This window comes from Struthio camelus, chromosome 18, assembly GCF_040807025.1.
Source record: "Struthio camelus isolate bStrCam1 chromosome 18, bStrCam1.hap1, whole genome shotgun sequence".
In the NCBI taxonomy this organism is placed as follows: Eukaryota; Metazoa; Chordata; class Aves; order Struthioniformes; family Struthionidae; genus Struthio; species Struthio camelus.
The window spans coordinates 11,707,018-11,724,058 of NC_090959.1; the positions used below are offsets into that span (position 1 = coordinate 11,707,018).

At 40.9% G+C, this 17,041-nt stretch overlaps 1 protein-coding gene and 1 long non-coding RNA gene across 9 annotated transcripts in view; one reads left to right on the forward strand and one right to left on the reverse strand.

Moving 5' to 3' along the window:
• Nucleotides 1-2,367, reverse strand: part of BCAS1 (brain enriched myelin associated protein 1) — a 59,189-nt gene extending 56,822 nt beyond the window's left edge. For 5 of the 8 annotated variants that reach the window (XM_068911939.1, XM_009684015.2, XM_068911938.1 and 2 more), the window contains exon 1: nucleotides 2,244-2,367. The gene's annotated coding sequence lies outside the window, so the exon portion shown is untranslated. Of the gene's footprint in view, nucleotides 1-2,036; nucleotides 2,087-2,243 lie in introns of all 8 variants that reach the window. The other 3 variants (XM_068911936.1, XM_068911940.1, XM_068911937.1) reach the window with 3 other exon arrangements.
• A 5,318-nt stretch (nucleotides 2,368-7,685) lies between these two features.
• LOC138061460 (uncharacterized) overlaps nucleotides 7,686-17,041 on the forward strand; it is a 50,170-nt gene continuing 40,814 nt past the window's right edge. The window contains exon 1 of the long non-coding RNA XR_011135228.1: nucleotides 7,686-7,953. This is a non-coding gene — a long non-coding RNA (uncharacterized lncRNA). The remainder of the gene's footprint in view (nucleotides 7,954-17,041) is intronic.

The following is a 17,041-nucleotide window of genomic DNA, read 5'->3' on the forward strand; positions in this document are numbered from 1 at the left end:
TGATATAAACCTGATAAACCTGCCCCTGGAACTTGTCTTACACTATAAAGGCCCCACAAGGCTCTCATTTGGCATCTTTTTTCACTAGCACTTTTACGAAGACTGCTGTCTTTGACTCTGGGCTGCAGAAATCTAAGGACCAAGCCCCGTTTTGGCATGCTGCTAAAAACTTTACGTGAACAACTGGATTTTCAAAAGCTGCTGAGGACTCCCAGTTTGTCGTGACTTATGTGAGAACTATAAGTCCTCAATATCTCTCAGGATATGGCCACATACCTATCTCTAGTGGGCAGAGTCAGATGGTATTAATCACTGTCTGAGAACCACTCTCCAACTCTGAATGCTGCACTGTCTCTTAGGGTGCTGACTCGGTCTCTCTGTTGGATGATTTTGGTATATCTCAATTATTAATAATGGTTATTATTACAACCACTGGGCAGGACCTATTTGTGCCCTTTGTTCTGTATCTGAAAAGCACCGAATCTCTGCTCTAAGCTGTGAGTATGAAGCAAACCTTTAGCCAGACCTCAGAGGTATTGCTGGCAATGCATCTGTTTTACAAGAGGAAGTCTGGCAATTTTTATAGGGACAAGATAATTCTCAGGGACCGGGAGGGGAAAAGAGATGATCCTGATGCAAGTACGTCTTTTAAAAAGGAAAAGAAACCCCTTAGAAGTGGACAAGATGAAGAGAAAATTCGTTGTCATCCTTAGGCTTCCTTTCTGGATACGGATTTTTATATTAAGTTTCCAGGATATTATCCTTGTGGGGGGCTCATTTAAACCGACTGGAATGCAGTCTAACTGGTTTAGAAAGGAACATGCACTACCAGCCTCCAGATTAGACACAGCTCTTAAGCAGTTCCTTTTCCAGATTATGCTTCACTGCTTCTGTTGTAATGAAGAAAAGAATCCAAAAGATAAGTTGTATTTGATTTTTTTGTTTGTTTGTTTGTTTTATGTTGCATGAACGATAGCATTCCTCAAGGCTTGATAAATTTCTTTCTTTTCCCTCATTCTCAAAAGTCATTGTTTTAGTCCTGGCAAAGTGGTAACCATTTTCACAGGTTGAAAGGTAAATGAGAAGATTAAAACAAAATCTGTGATCTGCTTTGTACTCTAGTTAAGCCAGATAAGCCTGCCCTTTTAATATATTGACCAGAGTAGAATATTACAATTGCCTGTGTCACAGTGTCTATTGGATTTCTGTAAATGCCAGAAAAGAAAAAAAACAACTTTACTTAGTTCTGTTTGTATCTCATTTCACTATAGATATGTCTCCTTTGTAAGTGTTAGGGAAAGATTTGAATAACCTGGCATGTATCTGAGAGGCACAGGAGGGACCTAGCATTCTTTAATTCATGCAAGAAGCACTCTGCAGTGCAGCCACAGGCGAGGACTGCATCCTGAGCTGTTTAGTACATACTTGTCCTGTATCCTGCCCCTCAGAAAACAGGTGAATGTGAGAACATGTCATTCAGTATCCAGCTGGAGAGGCAGAGCTCCTACCACGTGCTCCATAAGCTCCTTTCATGTGTTTTAGAAAGGGTTTTGGAAAGTCTGCCTACCCTCCTTCAATGCAGCTTTTGATTGCTCTCTTACAGAAGAAGGTAACTCAAATACTTGTTAGGTATGGTTGAAAGCAGGGACAAATGCCCCTGAGCGTTATCACTGGTTTAGCAAGAGGAATGGATGTACTTTAGACAGTAGGGAAGGGACAGGAGAAGGAAGGACTGAAATGACTCACTCAGAGCAAACAAGAAACACCCAAGAACAATCTGAATAGCAGCTAGGCAGCTAGCTGGCTGTGCATTCAGGGCATGCAATATTACGGTCATTAAGGCTTTGCAGGTCATTTTTTAATACAATTCTTTCAAACATTCTGTATTGTAGTCAAATGAGAAAGGTAAAATAATTCAAACATTCACACCCTGGGCTTTCACTGAGGGAACAGTTCAACAATGTCACAAAGGCGAGCGATTCTGACCCGGCTGGTAGAACGCTCCATCAGAAAGTAGATCTTTTTATTCTTCTCACCATCTGCAGAAAATGCCAGTGCACAGCAATGGAAAACTTAACACCACGTCCTTTAAAGAACAAACAAAAAATATATATTTTTAAAAGCTGAGCACTTGATAAGAGCTCCCAAGGTCTAAACTGAAGCATAGGATAGAAGTAGCACCACGAGGAAGAATAAAAGCAAAATCTAAGAAAAGCTAGAACAAGAAAAGTAGCATGAATTACCTTGGGGAGGATCTGGCCAGAGCACCCCAGCTCCTGCAGGTGCTGGCGCTGTTCAGGAAGAGGTGCTGCACTTGCTCTGCCCCAGCCTGGCAGCTCTTGCCGATTATGCCTTTGATAATCAGCCTCTCCGCGCTTACAAACACTGGGTGCAAATACACAGAGGGGTGGAGTATTCCACCTTCCCAGCCCTTCTCAAAATATCTTCTGTTCCTGAGATTTCTGGCCACCCAAACCTATTCAAATGCATATTTGACTTTCTGGCTTCAGGGGCAGCCCAACATGGATGTTCCGTTGCTGGAATTTGCAATTATGTGCTGAACACTTAAAAATCCCTTCCAAATATGGATGTTTCCCACAATGGCAAAATAACTCCCCAAAAGTGCATTTGATGACATGATGTTTCACTGTAATCAAAGTGGATCCTAATATCCTTTTGTAATGTGCATACTGACCAAGTGGTTATATTCTAATGCTGTTGTCACAAGTTACAGGAGTTACTAAGACCACGCTCAGACTGAGATGTGTCTGGCACAGGGGCAGACTTTCTATTCCATCATAATATAGACCAAAAATTCCTTATTTTATAGACTGAGAAAGCAATATCAAAGAGTTATGAAAGGTTCACATAAGGTAATACTATAAAGCAATTTCAGGACTGGCTGCAACTCCTGCTGCATGGCTCAGAGACACCATGCTCCTTCTCAGAGCAGCGCATAACAGCAGAACTGGTGAAGGTACTAAAAGCACAATGTCAACTTCACCTTAATTATTAATGTAATATCCTGAGGCCAGGGCTTCCCAGAGGTTCTCTTTAGACTTCCTTTCATCCCAGGCACGTGTACATGGATGACTTGACTGTCAGCTTCAAGTGTTCAAATACAATATTTGGCTTATTTCATGTAGTGTGTCATCCGCACAGTACGTGCCTCAAGATTGAACTAAATTAGAATTCTGTTGCAATCCCATAGATCGTTTTTCCCTATTAACTTGCTCATATCATCTTGGTGGTAGTTTTATTTCTATGTAGCTCTATATTTTTGAATATAATTCTGTTTTTAAGCATGATGTAGAAACAGGAATGGATCTATAACAAGGGTGATGTGCTGACTGTGAATGGCGAGTGTCAGATGCTTCAAAAGATGAAGAAACTGTAAATATCTGGGCTGCAGATTTGGAGACAGGAACAAAATTTATCTGCAGCCCAAGTTGCAAAATGCCAACCTGGCTGCCAAACTAGTTATCCATTCTGCGACTCTGAACGGGTCTCTATTCATTTTTCTTGATCTTTTTGGTTTCGATGGGTTGTGACTTTACTTTCCTCTTGAGTTTAATTTTTATCATGAAATAATTTTGAAATGCAAGATGTAAGTATTTCGTTCCAGAAGTGCTTCATTCCTTTAAAGAAAATGTCATTCACATTCAGTATATTTTTGCAATATATTTTGCTTTCTGTGGAGCTATTTATTTCTAAACAATTTCCAATTTCAGTCTTAAAAACTTAATGTACATAATGAAAGGAATAATTTGGACTATCATATCATAAGGTGCATACTTCTGCATCTTATAGTGTGTGCTGTGAATACCAAAAAGATACGTATTTTCCTCAAAAAAGGATATTCTTAGAATTTAGCCATTAACTGAAGGTACTGCCATTGTAGGGTGTTTGCTTGTTTTCCTTTTTGTGCCACAGGATTGTTTCTGCCATTATTTATCCAGGCACTTTTTTCCCTTCATGATTTGATTTAGGAGGACTGATTTAGATATTCTTAAAAGAGAAGGTCACTGCTAGCTTTGGGCATTTAACGTTAGTACTTAAGTGAGGGGACAAATTTATTTTGGATCTTACTTAGGCCGTGCAGTGGATCTGAACTAACCTGGACAAGTTAGGGTGTTGTTCTGACACGTATCTGAAGTGCCTTTCTCTCTCTCAGCTGGCTCTCTCTCAGGTCCGGTCCCTAAATTTAAGCAACTGAGTCGGGATGAATACTACTCTCAGTGCATCTGTGTTTCTTTCTGCGTTATCAAGGCTATTTGTGTTGAAGTCAAAGTCATTTCTCCTTCCCCTGTTTCTCGTACTTTGTCAATCTCTGACCTGGATTGGCAGCACTTATGACAACAGAAGTAACTAACTGTACAGCAAATATCAGAGGAAGTGTCTTTCTGTAGTGACTCCTCCAACATAAATGAAGCTATACTGAGAGCTAATTTGATATCCAATAGCTGAGATGTTCTTCTTGAGCACACTGATATCACTTTATCAAATTAGAGAGATCAGAGCGAGGTTTATACAGATTTAATTTTTCACAGTTATGTGATCCTCAGAGACAACTACCCAGCCATTCTTTGAGGCATATTTCACATCTGTGTTCATTATTCTTTTACAGCCAGAGACTGTCCATATACTCAGCAACGACAGAGCAGAGGTGTACACAGTGATGTACCATCTAGTTCTGTACCCTGGCAGTGATTTTAAATCAGTAACTATTTAACCTGAGTAGCAGCTGAGGGAGGAAAACTTGGGCTCAGAGGAGAATTCTCCTGAAGCAGAGCAAACTGTGTTTCATTCATTATTTCTTAGTGATCAAAATGCTATTTTTTTCTATCCAAAATCTATAATGAAATTTGTCACCAAATAAATCTCTCTCCCCTGCAGGAAATGCTCAGCTTGTGCATCTGACAGCTGCATAAAACTTCCTGTTAATTAATGGCGCAGAGCTCTCAACAGTTATCTGTGATTAGCCAGTTTCATTTATTACTGTCCAAGATGAGAGACAGCATCATTCAAATATTGACAATTGAAGAGAGTATTAATATTAGTCTATATTTGCATCTGGTTTTGCTATCTGAAGGGGCTGATGTGTTAATTTAAGGCAACGACTTTCAGCCAACTGTTACAGTCAAGGTTTATTTAGCAGAGGAGGATGGGTAAGTAGCAGTGCACCCTTATCAACATTAGAGAGAGCTGAAAAAAAAGAACCTACAGGAAAATGGCTGAGGAAAAAAGTTAGGCACAACTGCAGGCAAATTCTGACAGTTTTAGACAAAATACAAACGAAGCTTTGACTCAGCCTTTTCCATTTCACTCCTGCTCAGATGGATGAAGTGAGTCATGGACTTCCTTCTTTCCCATGAGGAAGGACCAGCCCAACCTTTGCATTGCTTAATTTGTTCAGGATCTTGAGTGCGAAGAGCTATGCAGTTGTTCAATGCGTTCAGGACAGTCTCCTGCCAGGCAGTCGGTAGGAGGGTCGTGCTGCCCACCTGCCCTGCTGGCACCTGGATGGGTTTTGGACTGCCTGCCCAGAGGGGTGACAGAGGTCTCCGAGGTCTGGAGGGTTAGCTCCACACTGATGGATGAGTAACAGCCGTAAACATTGACAAATTGTGAAATAAAAGATGTTTCATTTACAGTGAAAAATTCCAAGTTCATTGAGTTCAATTTCATCCCTGTCCAGGATGACTGTGGAAAGGGTAAATTGGGTGCATTTTTGCCTTCTTTAGTCAGAGAAACTAACTGGCTAGCATACAAGGAATCTGATAGGGTTACAAGGTGCTTGAGGTGATTGGGTACTTCCAGACCAGAATTTGAAGGAAGTAAACACTGAGGTAGATTACAGGCAGTAACATAGAGTTGTTTCTCAAAGTAACTTGGTAAGTCCATCAGGAGCTACATAACTGTCTCTCCTTCCACCATGCTGTGATTTCAGCTTAATCTAAGATTTCAGTGAAGATGGAAAATGGCAAATGATATAGCATGACTCTGCAGTCTTTGGATGTAATGTCTCATTTATATGAAAATATGAGTGAGACTTATGAGGTTCACATTTGTCAGATAAATATAAGTTACTTTAGTAGAGCAGGTTTCCAGAAACTCCAAGGCAGTGCAGTGAATGAAGTTATTAAAGACTTAGGGCTTCAACAATCGATACTGTTGAAAACAAGGTCTAAAATAAGATGCTGGCACTTACTCCTGTACACCTGATTCCTGGAGTGAAATCTAAAATCTTTGGAACACACATAGGGTCAAAAGACAGAGTAGAGGCAGAGTCAGACACATCACAACAGCAGTGCAAATATCCCCTCCTTCAGAGAGTGGGTGCTGTTTTGAACTAGGCAACAGAACACAAAAGGCTGATCACAAAAGCACAGATGAACCATCCCATCCCTCAAAGCTTAAATGCCTGACTCTGTGCTACAGGCAAAACCTCAGTCCAGGCAAGCTTCAAAGCTCAGATCACTTCCTTGAGATAGGTATTTATAATAGTATTCCCAGGAATTGCACTGTGGTCTCTTGGCTGCGGATAGACTTAATACTAGCCTTTTGGTTGGAGCAGTTGCCCTTGCCCAGGAATGATGAGACTTGGCTTCTTTTCAGCCTGAAGGAATTTCAAACCCGCATCTCGGCTCCTATGAGGTTAACCACCAAAGGTAGACTAACTGGGTAGGAATTTGCTCAGTCACATTTTGGGTTGCAAGTGCCTCAGTTCTGCTTAAGTTTTAAGCTTTATTGAATCTGGCTCCTTTGCAGTTAGTGATTCCTAGTGATTACTAAAGAATTATGTTTTCAGCAAGTAGGTTTTCCCCACTGTCTCCTATGGACTCCATATTAATTGTGAAAGCTGTCTTGTGTTTAGCCAGTGCAGTCTGAATGGGTAATGAAAAGGAGTGAATAATTGCTTCAGTGCAGGGAGCTGTGGGGCAGCAGAAGCATCTGTAATTACTAACATGCTTCCAATATCTCTCAGCAGGGACTGTGAGCGAGGCTGTATCCTGAGTTACTGTGGTCTAGCTCTGAAATAACTCCATTGAACTCAGTGGCATCCTTCCAAATTTACTCTAATGTGAGAGCAGAGTTTGGCTCGCATACTTCAGCTGAAACACCATTCTGAATAAGAAACATTTGCTAGCGTCCCTGACCAGAAAGAGCCTGAACATGATGTTTTAAATGATGTATTGCAACCTCTAGTTTCTCCAAAAGTTGATTGTCGATCATAGTGTCAATGTAGGAAGAGAACTAGTAATCAGTTATTATCTTTCTTTCCCCCACCACAAAAGAACAGGTTCATGCTGTCATTATTTTTTTAAGAGGGAGAATTACAAAATATACACCAGCTATTTCTTCATGTGGGAGCTTCCAGAACAGATAAAAGGTTACTGTGTTAGATTGAAACAGAGAGTTACTGTATACGTAGTTCTGTAGTGGGTGGGACAGGCATGTGAACCACAATCATTCTCCTGTAGGAGCATTTTATGTTTCCATCAAATATGCACTGATAAGAACAATACTATGTTAAATATTTCACTTCGTTAATACAGTTTCTGCAAAGGCTAGGTCATTACTTTTGCAGCTGTCACTGCTTTTGAAGCCTGCTGGCTGTACTTTTCCCCCTATCAGGCTATCACCCTTCCAACTCCCAAGCCTTAAATATTAAATGTGAGGAGCTTGGTTTACAGGAAAAAAAAAAAAAAAAAGAAGAAGAAGAAGAAAGAAAGGGCTTACTCTTGGTTAGCTATTAAATTCTTCACTTTGCAGAGAAACTAGCCTGGCCACAAATAGCGTGAATCTACAGCAATGTTATGTTATTACAGATGTAATTATGTTAAAGAGTGATCTATGTGGATGATCTCCATGATGCTTCTCTGCCCTGAGGAAAAGCCATGCGTGAAGTTGAGCTCGTACCAGCCGACTGCAAGGTGTGCAGAGCTGGAGGTGGGTACTGGCTTTAGGCAAAGTTACCTGTGCAAGTTGCAAGTTAGGTTTTGGCTCTGCAAGTGGTGTTGGCTGTCCTGCCTTTCTGTATCAAAGTTTTGATTTTGAATCTGTGTTTTACCATCAGCTACCCCCATGGCTTTATGCCAAGTTACCCCCTTGGGAAAATGCCACAGTTTTCTTTTCTTTGGACTTCCTCTAGGGAAAATTATATTCGCTGGTCTCTTGGCCACCTCTTTTTGATGTTCCATGCTCTCAGGAGAAACTGTGGGTACAACTCCAGTTCTGGATACCCTGCAGCTGACACAGTGTACAGAGTTAATATTCCACTTCAGTGCATAAGAGATCCATTAGGCCACTGAAGGATTAGGACAGCTGGAACCAATATGGTTCAGTAAACTTAAGCATGAATAGCTTAACTTTGGTACACTGAAGGGGTAAAAGCCTTAAACTATGTAAGGAAACATTCATTTCAGAGAATGAGTTTAAAGTATAAGGACAGTATTTCATTTTATTATTGCCACTGGCAGTGAGCTTCACCTGAAATACCAGATATGAGCCCTGTGCAGTTTTCTGACGCAGAAAATACCGCTGCTGGTCCAGGCTGTGCCCTAGGACCGGAGGCAGCCCGCGGTTCAACGCAGTGTCAGGTCAGCTCCTGCCAGAGTCTCTGAAGAGGTTAGCTTCCACAATGAGACGGTTCCTGCTAGGGCCATTAGACGTAATTGGATACATTGCATTGAAGGGAGTTATCAGAAAACCTCCTCCTGTTGGTCCCCGTGTCTGTGGGTGAGTCCCGCACGTGTGTGCCCTTCTGCTCGTGCTGGGGCGTGCTCCGTGGGTGACAGCGGCAGGGGAGACAGTGAGGTGAGAGGCAGGAGACAGGAGATGCTCCACAGTATTCAAGTAAGCACTGACAAATGATAACGCCATAAAAATAGATCCTTTTGTCTGTTCACCTTCCCCCACAAACGAGTCAAACGCTGTGTGGCCCTATGCCTTTTTATTAAAGAACTCACAGTCTTTTTCCTATGGCTGGAAAGAACAAACTCCAAAAAGGATCTGCGAGTAGGAGAGGGGAAGGTGAGCAGGAGTAATTCCATTTTTCTTATTTTTCTTCTCCTGAGAAATTTGGAAGTTACAAATCCATAAAAAAGCAGTAATGTTGGAAAAGCATAAGCACCTGACATGGCTGACATTGACCTTTACTAGTAAGACTGTCTAAAGTTTAGAAAGAGATTGAAGTTCTGAGATTTTGAAATTCACTCCTTTACTTCCATTACTTATGGTAAGTGCGTCTACTCCTCTGCCAGTTCCTGCACTGCTCCTTTCTCTTTCTGAAATTATCACCTCAGCACTTCAGTTAAACCCTGCAATTATGACATATTACTCAGCAAGTTCTTGATTATCGCAAGCTAAAGCTTTAGTTCAGGATAGCTTCCAGCTTTAAATAGAGTGGGCCTGGCCTTCCGCGTAGCTCCACAGAAGTCAGGGACACTTCATCAACTGGTAGCTGAGCAGCCAGCTCATGTGCCATGGGTGAGCCACAAGAAGCAAGGTGGGAATTTCAGGCAGTGTGGGATGATTCTTGTAAATCCCCCTGGTTCATGAAACCAGTTGCATCATGTACAAAAAAACCTGACATGTATCCTGAGATTTCATAGTTTGTTTATCCAGTGGTGCCTGTTGTAATCTCTTGTGCTTGAATGCCTTTAGGTACATTTTGGTAGCTTTGAGGGATTTTAAAAATAATTTATCAGTAAAAGGATGAAAAAAAATTGTCAATATGGAAAAAAGAAGCAAAGAGAAATTATTAGATTTTCAGATTTCTGATTTCAATTCAAGAACTCTACAGTTTAATTATAACTCATTATAAATCCAGTAATATTTGACATTCTTTGTAGGGGATAATTTTATCCGATAGTTACTTCATGACTAAATTTAGTATTTAAAGCTGTGAGTCCTCAGTAGCAAAAGTGAGAGCAATGCATTAGAAAGACAGCAGCTGAACGGATTCCTCTCATACATAGCTCTGACATATACAGTTCAGCTCTAACCTCCCAGTATTATACCTCCTACAAATGATCAGTGCTGCAATGAAAGCTTTCCAATATTAATTTTGTAGTGACGACCTGGGGCAGAAATGAAACTGAGTTGATTTTAGTTTGTCACAACTGCATTCCAAATTAGTAAAAATAATAGATTTCTAGGCCTGATGCAATGTGGAGTAATTTCTCTTGCATTCAAAATTCATGCGTCAGTTCTTGTGCTTTAGATGAAGAAGATTTACTGAATTGGAACAGAGCTTTCCACAAGTGACTGGTTACTCTTCGACACACTTTGTCATTCAATAGCCAGCATATGACCTGAGTGATTAAAGGTGGTACAGCCCTCTATGACCAGAGCTTAAGATTGGTACTAATGACTTTTTGTGTAACCTTCAACTTCATGCTTCATTTTGCCCACTTATAAAATGGAATCACAACTTCACCTCCCAATCACATAGTCAGTGTTAATTGGTAAAGGCTTGGGAGGTACTAAAATACTATTGCAACAAGGACTCCAAAGTGTCCAAGTAAAAGCCAGACCTCAACTCCTTGTTCATGGACTTCATGAGAAAAGACATTTGGGCTCTTGAAATGCTGAAAACTTTTGTTCTTTCCCCGTTTCAAGTATGCAGCCACAAACAATGTTGATTGCTAGCTCTCCAAGAGCAAGTTAAACTATTTCCCCTCACAAATTAACCTGAAAATGCCTAGGATGTTGGGTTTTTTTTTTAGGGTGAGAACTTAATGTCGAGTCTTTTCTTTGCTGACCTCCAGGACATTCTGAAGTCTGCTGCCGCGTTGCAGTCCAGCCTCATAACACCCAACATTCGGTTCACAGAGAAGCTCTGAACTGCAGGGGTCAGGTCCTGACTGCCAGTTGAAAATCCCTCCCTCAGCAGGTATTCCTGTTCCTCCAGCAGCAAGTGAGGCAGGATTCGGTCCCAGCCTCACTGCTCAGCATCAAAGAGCGTGTCTGAATTCAGATGTTGAGTTAATCTGTCAATACATTGCAGAGTACACTAGCAACTGGGTTGCAGGCTGGGTTGCAGGTATAATTGTGGCAGAGATTTTTCTAACACAGCACAGGTCACTGTGTTGTGTTTAGAAAATACAACTTTTGCACTTAGTCTCTTTGGAACCAGGTCGTCATACAGATGCATGAGCAAAATGGTACTCCCTCAGATTTCATGGACTTGCAACAATATAAAATTTAAGAAAACTTAAGATTTTCTCTCATTCTAAACCCCTAGCAAATATTATCCGGATTCCTAATGCTTTGGTATATTTCCACAAAGTTTTATTCATCCCCCAAAATCAACATTGAGGAAATACAATAAAACAATCTAGGTGATGACAGAATGAATAAGTAAGTAAGTAATTACTTACTTACAAAAGTAAGTAAATTATATCTCAGATAAATAAACACAGCCCAGAAGCAAATGTGGGTTGGGAGAAAGCACCTGTTAGTCATGTTAGTATAGAGTGGCAGCACTCTGCCTCGGGAACGATGCCAAAGTGAAGTCCTGATAGGCGGAAAAGCATGTCTTCTGGCCAGCTTCAGTAATGGCTTGGACTGAAACTGTGCAGTGAATATCTTGACTAGTTTAATCCTCCAGCGAGGAGGTGAAATGTGTGCGTTGCCAGACCCCAGCTATAGCACAACACTTCTGCGCCGCTCTAGCCACAGCTGCTTCCTTTTCAGCGCACGTTGGCTGCACTGCTCTCAAAACGAGACCTGCTGTTACTGTCTGCAGACTGCCATAAACTTTCACCTAAAGGTCAAAAGCATGAAACGGGTGTTTAAATATTGTAAAACATGCCACACACATCTGGGTTCCTGGAACAGCTCATTGCAAGAGATGTGAGTTAGTCCTCCCTGGCAATAATACTAACTAATAATTGGAAATGGCCTGAATGTCTTGGCCAGCAAAGCCATTTACTCCAGAAGGCCAGTGAATCAGTCCGAGCGCAGGGCAGGTGCCTCGGGGCGCCTCGGTGCTGTGCTGCTCCCGCCGGAGCGTCGCAGCGCGCGGGAGGGCAGCGGGGAGCCCCTGCCTCCTCCGTGCGCTCCTGGAGCCTCCTCGTGCAGCAGCCTCTAGCCCACAGCCCTTGCAGGAGACATCCCTGGCAATTTCCACATTTTACAAGTGGAAAATGAGCAGTCCAGCTTTCAGTTTGACGAGCTTCCCTTTTATCTCTTAAAAATGTGAAATTCAGAGTACAAATATTTCTGAGTCACCTACGGATTTTCCCCTTCCATTCTGCCCTCTGCCAGAACTAGCGTAAGAGCAAGAGATGTGTAAGATACTGTTTCGTTGACAGCTTTCTCTTGACCTATTTCACATTGTTTCTAATAAATCCTCGATGACTTGTCTTCTCACTGCATGATTTTTTTTAAATTTAGTCTCTCTCTGATAACCACAAACCACCTAAGCTTTGCTCTGTTACTTAAACATGAGAGTTCTTTTAATGTGTCTTTACATTGAAGCTCCTGTTCATTTTGGGAGCTGTTCCAGGGCCTTCTTACACTTTGCCAAATTAGAAATGATGCACATAAATGTGCTAAATGTATAAATGTCATCTTAATTCCAGTGTGATCACAGAAAAATTGGTTTGCGATGGAACATCTTTATGAATGCAGCTTTAAAAGACTTTTGTGTAGTTACTCTGTAGGTCAAATAATTAATCTGCTATCCATTGCTAGGTGTGATTTTTCAGATTTACTGCATCCTGCCTTTCTCCTTCCCTGTAGGTCTCTATGTTGAAGGATGTTTTTTCCATAGTTTTGGTTTGTTTTTTCTAGTGTGCGCTATTCTTTATCTTCTAAACCACATCTGCACAGGCTGTTTACAGCACTGTAATAAATGGTTGCTGCTCTCCACATCATTTTTTCCTGCTCATTCAATAAAGTGAAAGTTTACCTTGAACGAGGTGAGTCATCACCAGGTGAGTCAGAGAAAATGAGAGATCGCGTGGATTGACAAACAAAAGTAACACTAGCGCCAGGCTTTCTGCAGCTTTACCGTGACAAACAGGAAAGCTTTTTGTACACCAAGGCTCTCTAATTTTTACCTTATGGAACATACATGCCCAGACAGCTTTCAGGAAGAGATGCAAGAATTCACCTAAGATTTCTGCTGAGAATGAGTCAGAAGAAATTAATTCTTTGCTAACTAATACTTCTTCCACTACAGAGACTAAAGCTTCTTCCTGAGAAATACCTACTTACTTCCAGCTATTAGTAAGAATAGTTACTTTTGGAAGATTATAACCTTTTGCAGTTCTTTCCGAATTATAGGATGCCTGTTGTCTGCCTTGCACCTTTTATCCCTCTCTTCCTTATTCCCCCGTTGTCTTTAGCACGCATGTAGATTGTACGAGGTAGGAAAGCACATGGGCTGGTGCAGTGGGGTGCAAGTCCGCAAACTGCACCACTGCAAAGCTGTGGTTTGTAGCAACTACAGCGTTAAAAATTACAACTTTTCTTAACAGTATTTTTTACAGACACGCTATCTTTTTATGACAACACAGCTTTTGCAGGTTTTAGGTTTTTTTTTTTCTTTAATCCTGAATTAGGGAGATAATGGCAACTGTAATGTGTGAGGCAAGCAAAAAATATATAAAAAAACACAACTTTCAAACTGTATTAACCCTGAAATGTGAAAATGGGGATGAATTCACCCTACTGGAAATATTCTTCCTATTCTGATGGAAGAGGAAGGTGCTGATGTCAAGAATTCCCGCAGAGGTTTCTGCATGTGAGCCAGCAGGTTCCTGATTCCTTGTAACCCGACAGCAGATGGCAGCCTTAAATTGCTTTAGAAGAAGAGTCTCACACTGTGCTGTTGGTGTGGTCAGTGTTTTAGACCAAAAGGAGAAACAGTGGCAGAAATGAAATGCACCATCCATTAGAAAGGTTTAAGAATTTGAAATCGGCTTTGGATCTGAATTTCACTGCTGTGAAACCACCTTAAAATAACTGAATAGATAAAGCCACACCTAAGTGTTGGTGCTTTGGGTCTCAAATGCTCTTTTCTGCATTTGAATATTTCTGCTCACTCACCACTATTGTGACTAGTCAGATAAGTTCCCAGTAAGAGAAAATACCTTCAGATAGAATAATCATCCATTTACGTTATTAGACTGAAAGACAGGAAGCCCTTTTTCTGCATTGTTGTGTCATGCATTCACCAAGTCATCTGGGAAATGTCCCTTAACTCCCACCAACTGACTTTCTCTGAGTAGTTCTCTTTTGCAAGTACTCTGATTTGAAGATTTTACTCAAAACAAGGTTAATAGCAGAGTACCCAACATAAAATAGAGAAGTCTAGAATTAAAGCTGTGTAAATAATGTGTATTCCAGCTCAGTGAGTGAAAAAAAAATATTCAGGGATGACTCAAAATGAAAATATTTCTCAAGAAAGTGAAAAAGAATCCTCAAACGAGTTAGGTCAGCTGGAAGATTTTATTTGACTGGAAACTACGCATTACATAACTCACTCTAACTTTTTTTTAAAATCAGATTTCAGGAATTTTCAAAGTGAAATAAACATTTTGAATTTATTGAATTACTTCTCCTACTTTTTTTCCTGCCAAAACTGTTCACAGGGTTTAAGTAGTTTCATCAACATCTGAGAACAATTTCCCTCAGGCTCTGTTTTTCAGTATATAAATTAGCTACTGAAAGTAATTTGCCCATCCTTATTAAGCACAGAAGGTTGTTTGGCTAGACACTCGCACTTAGTACACATATGCACATTTAACCATACCTGAATCACTGTGTATTCATCTATTTACAAATTGGCTGGGCCCAAATGCTACAGCACAAGACCTAAACAGCTGAGGAGAGAGAGATGGACAAAAGGTCACTCTCTGTTACCATCACTATGATGACAGATGCATAACTCTTGCACTTGTTCACTTACAGGAAGAATACTATAAATCAGTGGGAGCCTGCTGTTTGGCTCTGCCTTTATTAAGTGTCACGACCGCAATTCTGCAAATGGAATTGGGAAGATACATGCCTTGCTAGTTACCAGACGAATGATGTAGGCAGTTGGATGGAGAATAGCCTCTCTGCAATACAAGCAGAGAGTCTGGGAGGCCAAACTCTCACTTGAGCTGCGTGCTGTCATTTCTCAGTTACGCTGAAAGCTGATGAGAGCTGCAGGCAGATGATTGGCAGTAAGGAGCTGTTGAAAAGGTGTGTATTTAACAGTTTAAGAATGAAGAGAGATTTGTGAAGAGCAGTGTTAAGGAAACAATATCTAGGGAGAGAATGGAAAACCGGCAATCAGCATTTCTTATTGATGCTGTCTGCTGTAACAGTGACTCATTCTGGAGTGACTCAGGCACCTTGTCTGGCTTGCGTTTCACTTTCTCCATTGATCTGATCGCAGCTACACATCTCACTGGCTGAGGCCTCACAACTAGCGTTTTTCATGGACTTAGGGATTTTTGAATTTAAAGCAATACTTCATGTATACATAACTGTTTCATCAGTTGGTACCTTTATATCCCTGATAAGCTATAGAGCTTATTAGTTTGATAAATACTGTTCCTCCTGCCCCACCTGTCTCCTTCATGCCTTTGCACCTCTCACTTTTAGGCCTGGAGTTTTCTTTTTTCAGATGCAGGTGTTTTGGTGAAAAGGGCATAGGTTTGACTACAGTGCACATGAAGCTAAGATTTCAGACACAGATTGGCTAGCCACATGGGCAACAAAAAAATCCGTGGTAACAATAGTTACTACTGAGGTGCTTTTGAAATGATGTTAAATAAGACATTTTAGGATTTAGGACAACCTCTGTCTAGAGATTAAGAGACTGCCAAACAGGAACAGAGCTAAAACCTAGCTAAAACCATCTTTCTACCTCTTCGCTTTGAAGGTGTCGGATCACTCCTGGAGACAGCCAGCTCATTAGCTGAAGAAAGATCTCACCTAGAATAGTAACTCTAACAGTTCCACAGTCTGCTTGTCCAATAATTTAGACAGCAACTACATAGCTATAGGAAAGAAGAGCGTTCCTAACAAAAAGCCATTTTCTTTTATATTATTTCTACCACATGAGAGTACTTTATCCACCAAAAAGTTCCACTGGTCTAGCAAGTTTCAATCTTCTGCATTATTTGGTATTTTCTTCTGTCTAGAAACTGATTCAAGTTTTTAGAGGACATTACAGTGATAACAATCTGAGCATATGGATTTTTGGACTTCGCAGCTCATCCAACAGGAATGACTTTGGAAGTTTGCTTTTCCAAACATGATTCATCTGGTTCATAGCTGTCCACTGTGCAGATCTTTGTGTAAATGTTCTTGAGTTAGTTTATGGATTTGGGGTTAGAAAGAGCTCAATACCTCATGTGAGGTGCTGTTAAAACCACCAAATTTTTTCCAAGTCATAAATATTTGCATAATTTCCCCAAGAGAAACTGTCCTTCAGTCATATGCTTGTCCTCGAGGCCAAGCTAAAGGCCATCTGAAATGTCAGACCTTGGAATATTTGGAATACGACTTTGGACTGTCTGGGAATTTGGCAGAGCCTAACTTGGAATGTGATCTCTATTCATTTGGCAACTGGTACAGGTTAGTCTGAAAGTGAGTTTAGTTCATCAGTGCTCAATCCTAAGTCAGCAAGGGGTTGAGGTTCAAGACATATATTATACAACTATTTTGGACATGCCTGTCCTGCAACTTGCATTGCCCAAACACAGGCCATCCCCTGCCTCTCTTTTTCCTCATGGGTGGCAGGTATCACTAGGTAATCGACCTCATTTCTAGGTTTCTGAAAATTTATGTAACTGGAAATGGAATATTCTGATGCTACCTTGTGCTTTGTAACTGGCCACTGGTACTTTCAGCCACTTCCTCCCTCCTGCAAAGGAATTTTCTATCTGTTCTTTCTTTCCTTCAGCCAAGAAAGAAGAGTCCTGATTAACTATAAAAGAGATTATGTATGTGCATATTTGTGTGGATCAAACTGGAAGTGACATTTCTCCTATTTAATCTCCAGCCTCTGGAAAAGACTAATCTTTTTCGG